The 15,167-nt window shown below is 38.9% G+C and overlaps 1 long non-coding RNA gene across 1 annotated transcript; it reads left to right on the top strand.

Moving 5' to 3' along the window:
* Positions 1-21: 21 nt before the first annotated feature.
* LOC106701223 (uncharacterized) lies at positions 22-2,424 on the top strand. Its single transcript, XR_001351709.2, has 2 exons — positions 22-167; positions 276-2,424. It is a non-coding gene; the product is annotated as an uncharacterized lncRNA (long non-coding RNA).
* Positions 2,425-15,167: the final 12,743 nt, after the last annotated feature.

The following is a 15,167-nucleotide window of genomic DNA, read 5'->3' as shown; positions in this document are numbered from 1 at the left end:
TGCATGTGAGCGCTAGTCTATTGGCCCTGACTTGAGGCGTGCAGAGATGACGTAGCTTGAGGCGTGCAGAGATTACGTAGAGAGGAACCGTTTTCGACGTTTGTTTTGTTCGTTAATCAAAACATCTTTCCCTTTTGGTGCCATTGTTCAGAAGAGTTGTTCAAAAGGTAAGAAAGAAAAAACATTTCAACAAAAGCTTGAATAATTCTCATTGGAAATCTTTGTGTTGATTCAGTCAAACAGTAGGGAATTAAGTTCTTTTTCTTATTTTCAAGGTCCTGATACCGTAGGTCCAAAGGAAAACAGCTAATTGAGAAAATGCCGCCTCTTGAAACGAGTATAGCGGTGGAAACAGAAGAGATTGCAAGGATTAAGTATCATATCGCACCAGAGCTTAAAGACCTATGCTTAATGATCAAAATTGCTCTTGTCGGAGCACTTGAAAAGTGTGAGAGAGCTGAGAGAACAGAAATGTTCAAGTCTGATGGGGCACAAAATCGAATTACTGAAGTGAACGCAAAACGAGAAATTTTCACAGCATGCAGAAAAAAGAAAAAGAAAAACAGGAAAAAGAAGTAAAGAGAAGAAGGAAGACCTCGATGACCTGTCCAGGTGATAAAATCTACGCATAATAGGAATACCTGAAACAGAGGACAAAGCAAATGAAGGTCAAACTGTAATTAAGGAACTAACTGAAGAAATATTTTCAGAGTTAACAAACTAGATCTACAAGTAGAAAAGGCTCGAAGGGTGCCATTAAGTTTTAGTGAAAAGAAAGCAGTACCTAGATATATCCTGCTAGTTTTTTTAAATTGGAAGGGTAAAGAAAAAAAGTCCACAAGTATCTCAGAGAAGACAAGCCACTTATAAAAGGATGAAAGTTAGCCTGACCTCACATTTTTCCCTTGCAACTGTAAATGCCAGAAAACAATATCTACAGTTTTCGCTCAGAGGCTCAGTATTATCCTGCTCTTTACGACCCCATGGACTGTCAGGCTCCTTGGACCGTGGGATTCTCCGAGCAGGAATAGTGGAGTGGGGTGCCATTTTCTCCTCCAGAGGATCTTCCCCACCCAAAGATGGAACAGGTGTCTCTTTTGCCTCATTCATTGGTGGCAGGTGGATTCTTTACCACGTGGGAAGCCCGTCTATGGTTTTAAGGGAGAATAGTTTTGAACCAATTAGATGTCCTGACAAGTTATTTCTGTACCAAGGCAATTGGAAGCATTCACACATATGCAGAGGCTGAGAAGGTATATCTTTTAAGTACTGCCATTGAAAACTTTGTTAAGTGATGTATTGCAGCCAACAAATAACATGGATTAAAATAAAAAGAGTAAGGAAGCAACGGTATAAAAAAATCGGTGTAAGATTTAGTTAAACAGCCTTAAGGTTACAGTGTTATATAGAATTATAAAACTAAATGCAAACAAATACGTAAACTGGGTCTAAAATTTCAGCTTATGTCTTTATAAGCTTAAAAGGCATGCTAAATGTTCAATATGTAAAAAAAAAAATACTGCTTTATTTTTAGCATGTAAAGATATGCATGTTCTTAAGTTAAACATGTAAAATAAAAGGACTTTGTCACTGTGGACAGAACCTGTAGAATAAAGGCATATCAAATGTTAACCTAACAAAATGGGAAAACCAGTAGTACAGTTTTATTTCCTCTAGTTTTAATTATAGGAGTGGGGAAGTAGCAAATTTGTAATGCTAATACTAGTAGTGTAAAAAGAAACTTTATAAATCATTGATTGGGGTGGTAGTGGATTGAAACCTTATTTAAAGTACATCTTGCCTGTGGAAAATCAGTACCTACTGCTTTATGTAGTAGATCATTGTAGGTAAATTTGACAATAAATGCTACAAATAGGACATATTCAAATTGTAGGGGAAGTGGTGAAAAACAGCAAGGAAGCATTAAAATTGGCATAAAATAGATTGATACAGGTACTGCTGAGTTACCACACTCAAACTGGTTAAATATTCCTATTTTAAAAGATTGAAATTGGGTCAAAAATCGATCTATAATCCTGGATACCCACATTTGTAGAAAACCGTAAAAGAGTTTAAAGGTAATGAAAACAATGAGTTATAAGGGAGCAATATTTTTATTAGACAACTCAAGCTATAACATATTTATAAAATATACTGTACAGTTAAGATGCTTTATGCGGTAGATAACATGGCATTCATTGTAAAATAAATGTTCAATGTCTTCCTATGAGTGATAGCTTTACTGATGTATACATGTTTTTAAAAATTGTACATTTATAATTGGTACACTTTATGTACTTAGAATTAGTAAAGTAATCCTTTAAAGAAAATACACATCGCAAAAACTGTTAGACTGTGACTTCAATACTTAAACCATTTAGTAAGCCAAATAAATGAAAAGTTGAGATAATTAAGTAAATAGTTTAGAGGTGTATGTGCATTTACATTATTTTCAAATTGTCCTGAAACATTTCTAAGTGATCTTATACTAGGGTGCAGAGAAAACTTTAATGTATTTCTAGAAATCACAAATTATCACATTACAAAAAAGCCTAGGAGCTAAGTTAAATGCTGAAAAATAACATATTTGAAAATTTTTACTGTTATGAAATAGATTATAATAAATGGTGATAATTTAGGAACTGCAACAATAAGAACATTATGTGTTGTATATTCTGGGATGGATGTACAAAAGGCAGGGAGCTAGGAAGGAGAATACTAGGTGAAGAATGGCATATGCACCTAGGAAAGACCTAGTTACTGAACTTTGTAAATTTTGCTACCTTCCAATTCTAAGTAGTGGATTTACTTCAATATAAACTATTCTAAGTGCCACAGTTAACTTCTTGTTCAATTGCTAACTTGTTCAGTTACAACGCCATGGACTGCAGCACACTAGGTTTCCCTGTCCTTCACTATCTCCCAGAGTTTGTTCAAAATTCATGTCCTTCGAGTCATTGAGGCCATCCAGCCATCTCATCCTCTGTAGCCCCCTTCTCCTCCTGCCTTCACTCTTTCCCAGCATCAGGGTCTTTTCAAGTGAGTCAGTTCTTTGCATCAGGTGGCCAAAGGATTGGAGTTTCAGCTTCAGCGTCAGTCCTTCTAATGAATATTCAGGACTGATTTCCTTTAGGATGGACTGGTTTCATCTCCTTGCAGTCCAAGGGACTCTGAAGAGCCAGCTCCACAATTCTAAAGCATCCGTTTTTTCAGTGCTCAAGCCTTTTTTACGGTCCAGTGCTCACAGTCTGTAATGACTACTGTAAAAACCATAGTGGCAGATTTTTCACAACTGAATTTTACTATAATGAATTCTAAGGACTTAACAGGTGACTCTTTAAAGAAAGAGAAGCTAAATTCTCAACCCTCACCACCAACCTGCCCCTCTCCCCATCACTGTTTTGTTATTCCTTTCTCAGACATCTATATAATTCTTCTTGCTCTACAATCTATTGAAAAGTATCCTCCTCAGAAAAGCAGCGTGAGCATTGCCTGGGAGCTTGTTAGGAACGTGGTACATCAAGGTAACAGTGGCACAGATTAGATTATGAACTGTATTATTAAGCATCTATAAAGCTCAGTCCACACAGTGCATTGTACATTATGAACATTTAGTAAGTGTTAAATAGTGTTAGAATCTAGAAACAGGTTAGTTCAAGCAGTGTTATTGTATGAGAGATTTTGTGATTAAACTAGGCTGTTGCAGCATCCCTCTTTAAATCAACAGTTTGGGCTCATTTTCTAAATATTTCAGATGAGAACTAGTGCTTCTGCTTTTCTTTGTAAAGAGGGAACACAAGGAAAACTTACTGAGCAATCCCAAATTTAAAACGTTGAAGGCGTCCAATTTAAAATGGTAGGAAGACAATTTCCCCAGTGGTCCAGTGGTTAGGAATCCACTTCCCAATGCAGGGGATGTGGGTTTGGTCACTGGTCACGGAACTAAGATCCCACATGCCACACCCACATGCCACAACTACTGGGTGTGCGTGCTCACTCAGCCCACGCACAGAGAAGCCCGAAGAGAAGTCTTTGCACTGCATTGCAACAGGAGAAGCCGCCACACCGCAACAAAGACCCAGAACAGCCCAAAAATGCATAAAAAAGATAAAGGAGAATGAAAGAATGAACCTTTCTCTAGTAAATAAAATAACCATGAAGTAGATTGAAATTAGATATTTCAAGGTTTCTGAATAAAATACCCATTTACAGCAGCTATATATAATTGATAACAGGTAGATAAGAGCATTGGTGATAATTGTAATAGTAGCTTTAGTAAGTTACAGGACTTTTTGACTCGTGAATGATCTATTCCCCTGAAGGCAATATAACACCTTTCTGTTAGCAATGGAAAACCAGACCAGTGATGCTCAAATTTAAATATGCAAACCAGTTGCCTGGGAAGATCATGGTGGTGGTTTAGTCACTAAGTCGTATCTGACTGTTACAACTCCATGGACTGTAGCCCGCCAGGTGCTTCTGTCCATGGGATTCTCCAGGCAAGAATACTGGAGTTGATTGCCATTTCCTTCTCCAGGGGATCTTTCCGACCCAGGAATCAAACCCTGGTCTCCTGCATTGCAGGCAGATTATCAACTGAGCTATGAGGGAAGATCATATTAAGATGCAAATATTGATTCACTAAGTTTAGGGTAAAGTTGAGATTTCTTGTGAGTCCCTGTGGGGTGTTGTTGCTGCCACTTTGAGTACCTACCACACTTTCAAGAAGAATAATAATAAAAACTATGTTGTATCTACTGTCCATGAAAATGAGGCTCAAAAAAGGTAATTGGCTTAAGACCACATAGTAAGTATCAGAACCAAATGTGACCTCAAGGTCAGTTTATACCATCTATACAATCCTGTCTTCATCCATACTACAACACCTACGTAGAAGATTGTTGTGAGGAAAAAATTCACATAATGAATAAAGCTCATTACTTCAGGTAAGGTACATAGTTCAGAAAATATTGGCTCATGGAGGGGAAAATGAATTTTGTTTGTAACATGTTGAGCATGATTTATGACAGGGACATTTCTGAATAAGTCAGACAGGTATTTAGAAATTCAGGTCCAGAGCCAGAAGAGATGTCATGATTGGAAATTTAGGTTTTAGCTTTCTGACTTGAAGCCGGCATTTGTATCCATCAGAAATCACCCTGGAAACAATGATAGGAAATAGAAGAAAAAGAAAAGGAGGTTAAACCTTAAGGGCTATACCTATATTTGATGGGTAGTTGTTAAAGAAGAATGAAATATATTCAAACTTATAGTTTCAACTGAATTAAACCAAAAATAATGCACTACAATCACTGAGTTAAATAATGAGTAGGAGAACATTTTATCTTTAAAGAATTATGTGATGCAGGAGACCTGGGTTCATTCCCTGGATCAGGAAGATCCCCTGGAGAAGGGAATGGCAACCCACTCCAGTATTCTTCCCTGGAGAATTCCATGGACAGAGAAGCCTGGTGGGCTACAGTTCATGCGATCGCAAAGAGTCAGACACAACTGTGCTAACACTTTAGATTTTTTAACTTTATAAAAAATCTGTAGTAGCACACATTATTCCATTATTGATTCTAATTTTGTGATTCACTACTACATGTCTGTATCTAGTTAATTTTTGCAACTGGTGGTAGTTATGTTCTCTAAAGTTTCTTAAGAAACACTGAATTAGTGAATACTATATCACTGTCCCTAGAAGAAATACAGAATTAGGTTTCTACAAGCCTCTGATCACATTACTATCACCAAATGATGGATGCATAACCTTGTTTTAAGATACCTTATTTAGTACTGTTGTTAATTCACTGACATCAAACCCATGGCCAATAGAACTGTAACTCATGGCTTCAGTTAATCTTCATTCAGTTCAGTCCAGCCACCCAGTCGTGTCTGACTCTCTGTGACCCCATGAACCACAGCACACCAGGCCTCCCTGTCCATCACAACTCCCAGAGTTTACTCAAACTCACGTCCATTGTGTCAGTGACGTCATCCAACCATCTCACCCTCTGTCTTCCCCTTCTCTTCCTGCCTTCAATCTTTCTCAGCATCAGGGTCTTTTCAAGTGAGTCAGTTCTTTGCATCAGGTGGCCAAAGGATTGGAGTTTCAGCCTCAGCATCAGTCCTTCTAATGAATATTCAGGACTGATTTCCTTTAGGATGGACTGGTTGGATCCCCTTGCAGTCCAAGGGACTCTCAAAAGTCTTCTCCAACACCACAGTTCAAAAGCATCAATTCTTTGGTGTTCAGCTTTCTTTACAGTCCAACTCTGACATCCATACATGACCACTGGAAAAACCATAGCTTTGACTAGATGGAACTTTGTCGGCAAAGTAATGTCTCTGCTTTTTACTATGCTATCTAGGTTGGTCATAGCTTTTCTTCCAAGGCACAAGTGTCTTAATTTCAAGGCTGCAGTCACTATCTGCAGTGATTTTGGAGCCCAAAAAATTAAAGTCAGCCACTGTTTCCACTGTTTCCCCATCTATTTGCCATGAAGTGATGGGACCAGATGCCATGATCTTCATTTTCAGAATGTTCAGTTTTAAGCCAACTTCTTCACTCTCCTCTTTCACTTTCATCAAGAGGCTCTTTAGTGCTTCTTTGCTTTCTGCCATAAGGGTGGTGTCATCTGCATATCTGAGGTTATTGATATTTCTCCCAGCAATCTTGATTCCAGCTTCTGCTTCATGTAGCCCAGCGTTTCTCATAATGTACTCTGCATATAAGTTAAGTAAGCAGGGTGATAATATACAGTCTTGACGTACTCCTTTCCCAATTTGGAACCAGTCTGTTGTTCCATGTCCAGTTCTAACTGTTGCTTCCTGACCTGCATACATATTTCTCAAGAGGCAGGTCAGGTGGTCTGGTATTCCCATCTCTTAAGAATTTTCCAGAGTTTGACTTTGCCAAAGTCAAAGGCTTTGGCATAGTCAATAAAGCATAAGTAGATGTTTTTTTGGAACTCTCTTGCTTTTTCAATGATCCAATAGATGTTGGCAATTTGATCTCTGGTTCCTCTGTCTTTCCTAAAATCAGCTTGAACATCTGGAAGTTCACAGTTCATGTACTGTTGAAGGCTGGCTGGGAGAATTTTGAGCATTCGTTTACTAGCGTGTGAGATGAGTGCAGTTGTGTGGTAGTTTGAGCATTCTTTGGCATTGCCTTTCTTTGGGATTGGAATGCAAACTGACCTTTTCCAGTCCTGTAGCCACTTCTGAGTTTTCCAAATTTGCTGGCATATTGAGTGCAGCACTTTCACAGCATCATCTTTTAGGATTTGCAGTAGCTCAACTGGAATTCTATCACCTCCACTAGCTTTGTTCATAGTGATGCTTCCTAAGGCCCACTTGACTTTGCATTCCAGGACTTGACTTTGCTCTAGGCAGTTAATCTTACCTAACACATATTTTCTCTATGAAGTACTTAAGAACAATACACTACCCTTAGGGACCATTTAAAACAGCAAAATCACTCATAAAAAGCACAAAATTCCAAAAATCACAGTAATTGTATTCTGAGAAGGACACCTGTTTACAGTATGAGAACTGAGACAAGATAGGCTGTCACCTTGTTCCATTTCATCAGGTGACTTTTTTTTTTTTTTTTTTTGCTGCTCTGCACATCAATATGCCATTAGTTATGATTTCAGAGTTACTAATTTTAGTAAATGAATTCACAATCTGTGAAAAATAAGTATATGCTAACAACATGCTTTGTTCAGTATTTTTTCAACTTGAGTTTGGGAAGCCATATTTCTACTAATGAAACCTAAAAATTCTGGCTTTTTTTTTTTTTTTTGGTAGAGAGTACAACACTGATGACTGCCACAGATTCAAGGATCAATACAAAGGTTCTGAAGGACTTGTCCATGGTTACCATGAACTGCTCAGCAGACTTTGCTGTATGCTCTTCTGTTGGCACTGAGCCAGAAAATCCAGCTTACTAGCATCATTATTTCATTATCCTCTCTAGGATGGCAGGAGAATATTCCCAATAAGAAACAGGAGGAGTTGAAATCTAAAATACCTGATCCCAACTGTTCATTTTAAAGAACTCGCAGGAGGATTAAACGATGGTATGAATCTATATGCCAAAAAAAATTACAGGAAAATTGAGGGTTTCCATTTTCTGTTTGGTTGGCTAGACTGCAACTATTTATGAAATGAGATTGATAGTCAGGGGTCACAAATTACCTCAGCAGGGTTACACACAGCAGAAGGGAAGTGGGCCTTAGTTTTTATTAGTTGGCAATTTTGAGCCAGTCATCCTAAAGACTAATGATGATAAAAAGGAAAATAAAATAATATTTCTTAGTCTATGTGGGCTGCCATAACAAAATACCATAGACTGGGTAGCTTAAACAACATTTATTTCTCACTGTTCTGGATGCTGACAAGTCCAAGGTCAAAATGCCAAGAGATTCTGTTTCTGATGAGCACTCTCTCCCTGACTTGTAGACAGCAGCCTTCTCATTGTTTCCTGATGTGTTTCAGGGTGAGGAGAAGGGAGGGAAAGATACAGGAATGGGAGAGAGAATGTGCTCTCTGGCATCTTCTTGTGCTGTGCTTAGTCGCTAGCTCAGTTGTGTCCAATTCTTTGCAATCCCATGGACTATAGCCCGCCAGGCTCCTCTGTCCATGAGGATTCTTCAGGCAAGAATACTGGAGTGGGTTGCCATGCCCTCCTCCTCCAGGGGATCTTCCCAACCCAGGGATCAAATCCAGGTCTCCCACATTGCAGGCAGATTTTTTGCCATCTGAGCCACCAGGGAAGCCCAAGAATACTGGTGTGGGTAGCCTATCCCTTCTCCAAGGGAACCTCCCAACCCAGGAATTGAACTGGGGTCTCCTGCTTTGCAGACAGATTCTTTACCAGCTGAGCTACCAGGGAAGCCCCTATTGACCCTGGAAAGGTCAATTTTCATTCCAATCCCAAAGAAGGGCAGTGCCAAAAAATGTTCAAACTACCCAACAATTGCACTCATTTTGCATACTTGTAAGGTTATGCTCAAAATCCTTCAAGCTAGGCTTCAGCAGTATGTGAAATGAAAACTTCCAGATGTACCAGTTGGGTTTAAAAAAGGCAGAGGAACCAGAGATCAAATTGCCAACATTCGTTGGATCACAGAGAAATCAAAGGAATTCTAGAAAAATATCTGCTTCATTGACTATGAGAAAGCCTTGACTATATGTATCACAACAAACTGTGGAAAATTCTTCAAGAGATGGGAATACCAGACTACCTTACCTGTCTCCTGAGAAACCTGTATGCAGGTCAATAAGCAACAGTTAGAACTTTATAGGGAATAACTAACTGGTTCAAATTTGGGAAAGGAGTATGTCAAGACTGTGCATTGTCACCCTGTTTATTTAACTTATATGCAGAGTAGATGATGTGAAATGCCAGGCTGGATGACACTCAAGCGGGAATCAAGGTTGCTGGGAGAAATATCAACAATCTCAGATATGCAGATGACACCACTCTAATGGCAGAAAGTGGAGATGAAGTAAGAGCCTCTTGATGAAGGTGAAAGAGGAGAGTGAAAACGTTGGCTTGGAACTCACCATTCAAAAAACTAAGATTATGGCATCTGGTCCCATCACATCATGGTAAATAGAAGGGGAAAAAGTGGGAGTGGTGACAGATTTTACTTTCTTGCACTCCAAAATCACTGCAGATGGTGACTGCAGCCATGAAATTAAAAGACACTTGCTCCTTGGAAGAATAGGTGTCAAACCTAGACAGCTTATTAAAAAGGAAAGACATCACTTAGTCAGCAAAGATTCATATAGTCAGAGCTATGGAATTCGCCTGCAATGCAGGAGACCCCAGTTTGATTGATAGTTCGGGAAGATGCTGGAGAAGGGAAAGGCTACCCACTGCAGTATTCTTGGGCTTCCCTTGTGGCTCAGCTGGTAAAGAACCCCCCTGCAATGCAGGAGACCTGGGTTCAATCCCTGGGTTGGGAAGATCCCCTGGAGAAGGGAAAGGCTACCCACTCCAGTATTCGTCCATGGGGTCACGTCAGACAGGCAAATCTGATTGAATTAAGGTTCCACCCTTATCACCTCATTTAATTACTTCCTTATGCAGCCATACCAGAATTAGGAAGCTCCCTTGGAGAAGGAAATGGCAACCCACTCCTGCATTCCCGCCTGGGAAATCCCATGGACAGAGGAGCCTGGAGGGCTATAGTCCATGGGATCACAAGAGTCAGACATGACTTAGCTACTAAATTACCACCACCACATATGAATTTAGCGGGGAAACCAAGACTAAACAACCACCACCACCAGTTAAACCTACAGCAAAATGGGAAGGCCATGCATTTTGAGACGCAGCAGCCCTAAGCAACTACTAGTTTACCAACACTGAGCCCTTAGGCAGCAACCTGCCTACTCAGCTATTATACACTAAATATTTTATAATAATAAAAACATGGAATGAAAATCAACTTGGAAGTTTGAGTTTAAGAGATTTTTGTATTCTAAAAAAATATTTTAACTGAACTTCTACACAGTTTTCTTTAAAGAAGAACTGCAGATATTCAATTAATTTCCATCATATGCCTTCTATGATTGCTAAAATGGGCACAGTGCTCTATGATTATAAAGTCCTTATATATTATTACTATTTTAAAATCTCAGTTCACTAAGATAAGAAAAAACTATTACCATCATCAATCCTATGCTAGAGATAAAGAAAATAGGGTCCAAGTGATTTGAAATGGAGCAAATAATACAATAGTGATGAAATGATCAATAAATTATTTCAGAGTGATTAACCTTTTACACTTTTGAAGGTACCATAATAATTTATACCAAAACCAACTACTTAATCTCTTGAAATTTATCCTGGATAACAATAGAAGAGTATGTGAAAATCCATAAAAATTAGAGACAATGTGTATGTCCAGGTATAAGATGTTAGTTACATACATTAATGTGTAACTGTTAAGAAGAGAGAGCTCTCTACTGATGGATAAAGGAAAGGGTCTCATGACATACAGGAAAGAAAAAGTCTAAATAAAAGTCAAAAGCAGATATAGTAATACTTCTTTTACGTTTTTTTTAATGTTCAATGTCTTTGTCTCTCCATCTATCTAGAAAATGTAGAAAAATATTTGGATATTACAAATTTAACAGTACCTACATCTGAGTGGTAGCCTTTTGGATAATTTTTTATTTCTTTATCTTTCATCAGCATGTTCATGTTAACAGAAAAATAAAGTTATTTTACCTTTTTAATTAAAATATTTCTGCAGAAATTTTGAACAAATTGTAGATGATGATAAGTGTTACCCACCATGCAAGGATGTCCTGAGAACAGGATATTTCTTACTGGAAATTACTTTTAAATTACTTTTCATATTTAGATGATATAAAATATATATATAAATTTCTGCTTTTTGTTCACTTGCAGTAAAGCATTTTTAATACTGCAGATTTTCCCATAACATAAGACAACTGTCAAAACCATCACTTTTCAGCCTGTAACTTGCTTACTTTCTAAGTAATATTGGACACCATTGACTATCCCTCCTGTCCACACTTCTACTCAAACATGAATAAGCCTGCCCTTGTCCCTCTACACAAAACAAAACCAAAAGCAATGTGCCCTCCCCACCTAGCTTTCCTATTGCCTTGCTTAACCTGCTTAATGCTAACAGTTATCACTATGTGGAATACATATATATACACTTCCTTCAGCGTCGTCTGTCTCCCCCTTGGCCTCTGTGACACAGCCTCTCCTGCTTTTTCTCCTTTGCTGTTTCTCTATCACTCACTACGATTTGCTGGATGCCTTTGGGTTCTGTCCCAAGCACACCTGTCACTCTTTACTCTTCCTGCCAATTTCGTTTCCCACGGCTGTAACCACTGCATCTATGTGCCAACTGAACCTGTCTTCCAAGTGCCAGGCTCAGACGTACATACACAGCTTCCTGGCTGACTTCACTTGGATCGCCCCACAGGCACTTCAGACTTAACGTACTTAAAGTCCTCTAAGTCTGTCCTCCAGATTTTTTGGTTTGGTTTTTTTTCTTTTTTGAAAAAATTTACATATTTTCAGGATTTTTTAAGAACTCATTAAATGGCATCACTCCATATCTTAGAAGACCCCACCTGTTTTTGTTCCTGCATTCACGTCTGATCCCATCTACTCCCAATCCCAGACCTTAGCAATTTTGATCTTTTTCTCTGTTTCTTCTTGCCACAGAAGTTTTTCTCAAGGTACTTTTACAAATTGGGAAAAATACAAATTTTTTAAAGCTAGCCTTCTATTCAGGTAAAAATGCATACGTTTCACTTTGTCAAAGATGCCTCAAAACCTACATGGCACCCCTGCCATCAACTATATAGCACCTCTCTCAAGGCACTGCCAATCGCTTTACCTGCTGTCCCCTGCTTCCTCTCTGATAGCATCTTCTTTTAACCTTTTATCTTTTTAAAGCTTTATCCATTGAGGTATAATTGACATACAGTAAATTATAACAAATCAATCAATAAATAACACCACTGTCCTCAGTTACTTACATCAAAAACCTGGGTATCCCTCTTGCACTTTTGGTGGGAATGTAAACTGATATAGCCACTAAGGAAGGCAATATGGAGATTCCTTTAAAAACTAAGAATAAAACTACCGTATGACCCAACGATCCCACTACTTGGCATATGCCCTGAGAAAACCATAATTGAAAGAGACACATATACCCCCAGTCTAGCACTATTACAATAGATAGGACATGGAAGCAACCTGGATATTCTCTGACAGATGAATGTTATCAGCTGTGGTACATGGATATGATGGAATACCTCTCAGCTATAAAAAGGAACACATTTGAGTCAGTGCTAATGAGGTGGATGAACCTAGAGCCTATTATACAGAGTGAAGTAGGTCAGAAAGAGAAAAACTAGTATTGTAGATTAACATATATGAAGAATCTAGAAAGAGGGCACCGATGGACCTGTTGTCAGGGCAGTGATGGAAATACAGACGTAGAGAACAGACTTATGGACGTGGGAGCGGGGGAAGGAGAGGGTGTGACAAATGGAGAGAGTGGCGTGGGAACATATAGACTGCGTGCGTCCATGGAGTACTTGTGTCTGACTCTTCACAACCCTATGGACTGTAGCCCTCCAGGCTCCTCTGTCCGTGGGATTCTGCTGGCAAGAATTCTGGAGTGGGTTGCCATGCCCTCCTCCAGGGGATCTTCCCAGCCCAGGGATCAAACCCACATCTCTTATGTCTCCTGCATTTACCACTAGTGCCACCTGGGACACCCACCATGTGCACTATCGTATGTAAAATGGGCAGCCAGTGGGAATTTGCTGTATGACTCAGGGAACAAACTGGGGCTCTGGGACAGCCTAGAGCGGTGGGAGGTGGAGGGAGGCTCAAGAGGGAGGGGTCATATGTAGACCTATGGCAGATTCATGTTGATGTATGGCAGAAACCAACACAATATTGTAAAGCAATTATCCTTCAATTAAAAAAAAAAAAAAAAACCCTGGGTATCATTCTTGACTACTTTGCTTACAACAAATCATTAAGTCTTACTTTTTAACTATATCTTATATCAACCCACTTTCCTCAACTTTCACTGGCCCCTGTCCAAGTCTGAGCCTTAACCACTTCTCACCTGTACTACAAAAACATGCTGCTCTCGTGTTTATTCTTTATAACACAACAGAGTGATCTTTAAAAATTCAAGCCGTATTTAAGATTTCCAACTCTTTAGTTTTTCAATAAGTGTGTAGCTTTTAGCTTGCTTCTCAGGGCCATCACCAGTCTCATCCCATGCCACACTCTGTTACAATCTGATTAAGCCATCTGGAATTTGGTATCTTTAACTACCATGCTTTTTTTTCCCAGGAATGGAATACCTTTGGAAACAGTGATTTCTCAACACTGCAAATATAGATCTGTTATCACTCTCTCACCACACTATCTAAAGTAATTCACAATCTTATACATTCATTCTCTATTGCAAGTGCCTTATTTTTCTTCTTTGTAATATTTTTGTCTTCTCTGAATCCTGCACTTAGATATATTTCCATGAAGCATGGACTAACTAGATCTGTCTTCTTCGTGTGTGTTCTCATTACCTAGTATGGTGCCTGGTATATAGAAGCCCTTCAGTAAACATTTTAATAAATCAAACTTGAACTGATAATCACTTAGCAATAGTAAATGCAGATAAAAGAGCATTTAAGGTTTCTCTTATCTTTGAATTCAACAGTTATAGAAATATCTTCTTACATTTTACCTTCACTATTTCTCAGCCGTGATTATAAGATGAAAGATCAGATCTTGTCTCATCAATGAGCTTTTACCCAATGGCAAATAATAGAATGCCATTAAATAAAAAGAAACACCTTAAAGAACTTTCTCTTTTGGTCTTTTAACTTTCTAGGACGTCTTCTGATTTATATTCTGTTTTACTTTGTTCAAATATTTTAAGTTACAATGTTTCAAAATCTCACATTTTCATTTCTTGCCCATTTCTGAATCCTTTTTGCTAAATTACTTTTCTTCTTCTTTCATGAAATTTTTTCTTTAACCTATCATTAAAAAAAAAAAATCCCTCCATGGATCACAGCCTTGCGGTGGCAAAAGGACTTGCATAACTCAACGAAGCTGTGAGCCATGGCATGCAGTGCAACTCAAGACGGACGGGTCACAGTGAAGAGTTCTGACAAAACATGGTTCACTGGAGGAGGGAATGGCAACCCACTCCAGGATTCTTGCCAAGAGAACCCCATGAACAATATGAACAGGCAAAAAGTTATGGCACCAGAAGATAAGCCTCACAGGTCAAAGGGGTCCAATATGCTACTGGGGAAGAGTGGAAGGCAATTACTAAGAGCTCCAGAAAGAAGCTGGTGGGTCTAAGCAGAAATCACGCTCAGTTGTGGATGTGTCTGGTGATGAAAATAAAGTCTGATGCTGTAAGGAACAACACTGCATAGGAACTGGGAATGTTGGGTCCATGAATGAAGGAAAGTTGGACGTGGTCAAGCAGGAGATGGCAAGAGTGAACACTGACATCTTAGGAATCAGTGAACTAAAATGGATGGGAATGGGTGAATTAATTCAGATGACCATTATGTATACTAATGTGGGCAAGAATCCCTTAGAAGAAACAGAGTAGCCC

Source organism: Bos mutus, chromosome 14, assembly GCF_027580195.1.
Source record: "Bos mutus isolate GX-2022 chromosome 14, NWIPB_WYAK_1.1, whole genome shotgun sequence".
Classification (NCBI taxonomy): domain Eukaryota; kingdom Metazoa; phylum Chordata; class Mammalia; order Artiodactyla; family Bovidae; genus Bos; species Bos mutus.
Note: the sequence above shows the minus strand (reverse complement) of the source record. Positions and strands in the feature narration are given on the sequence as shown.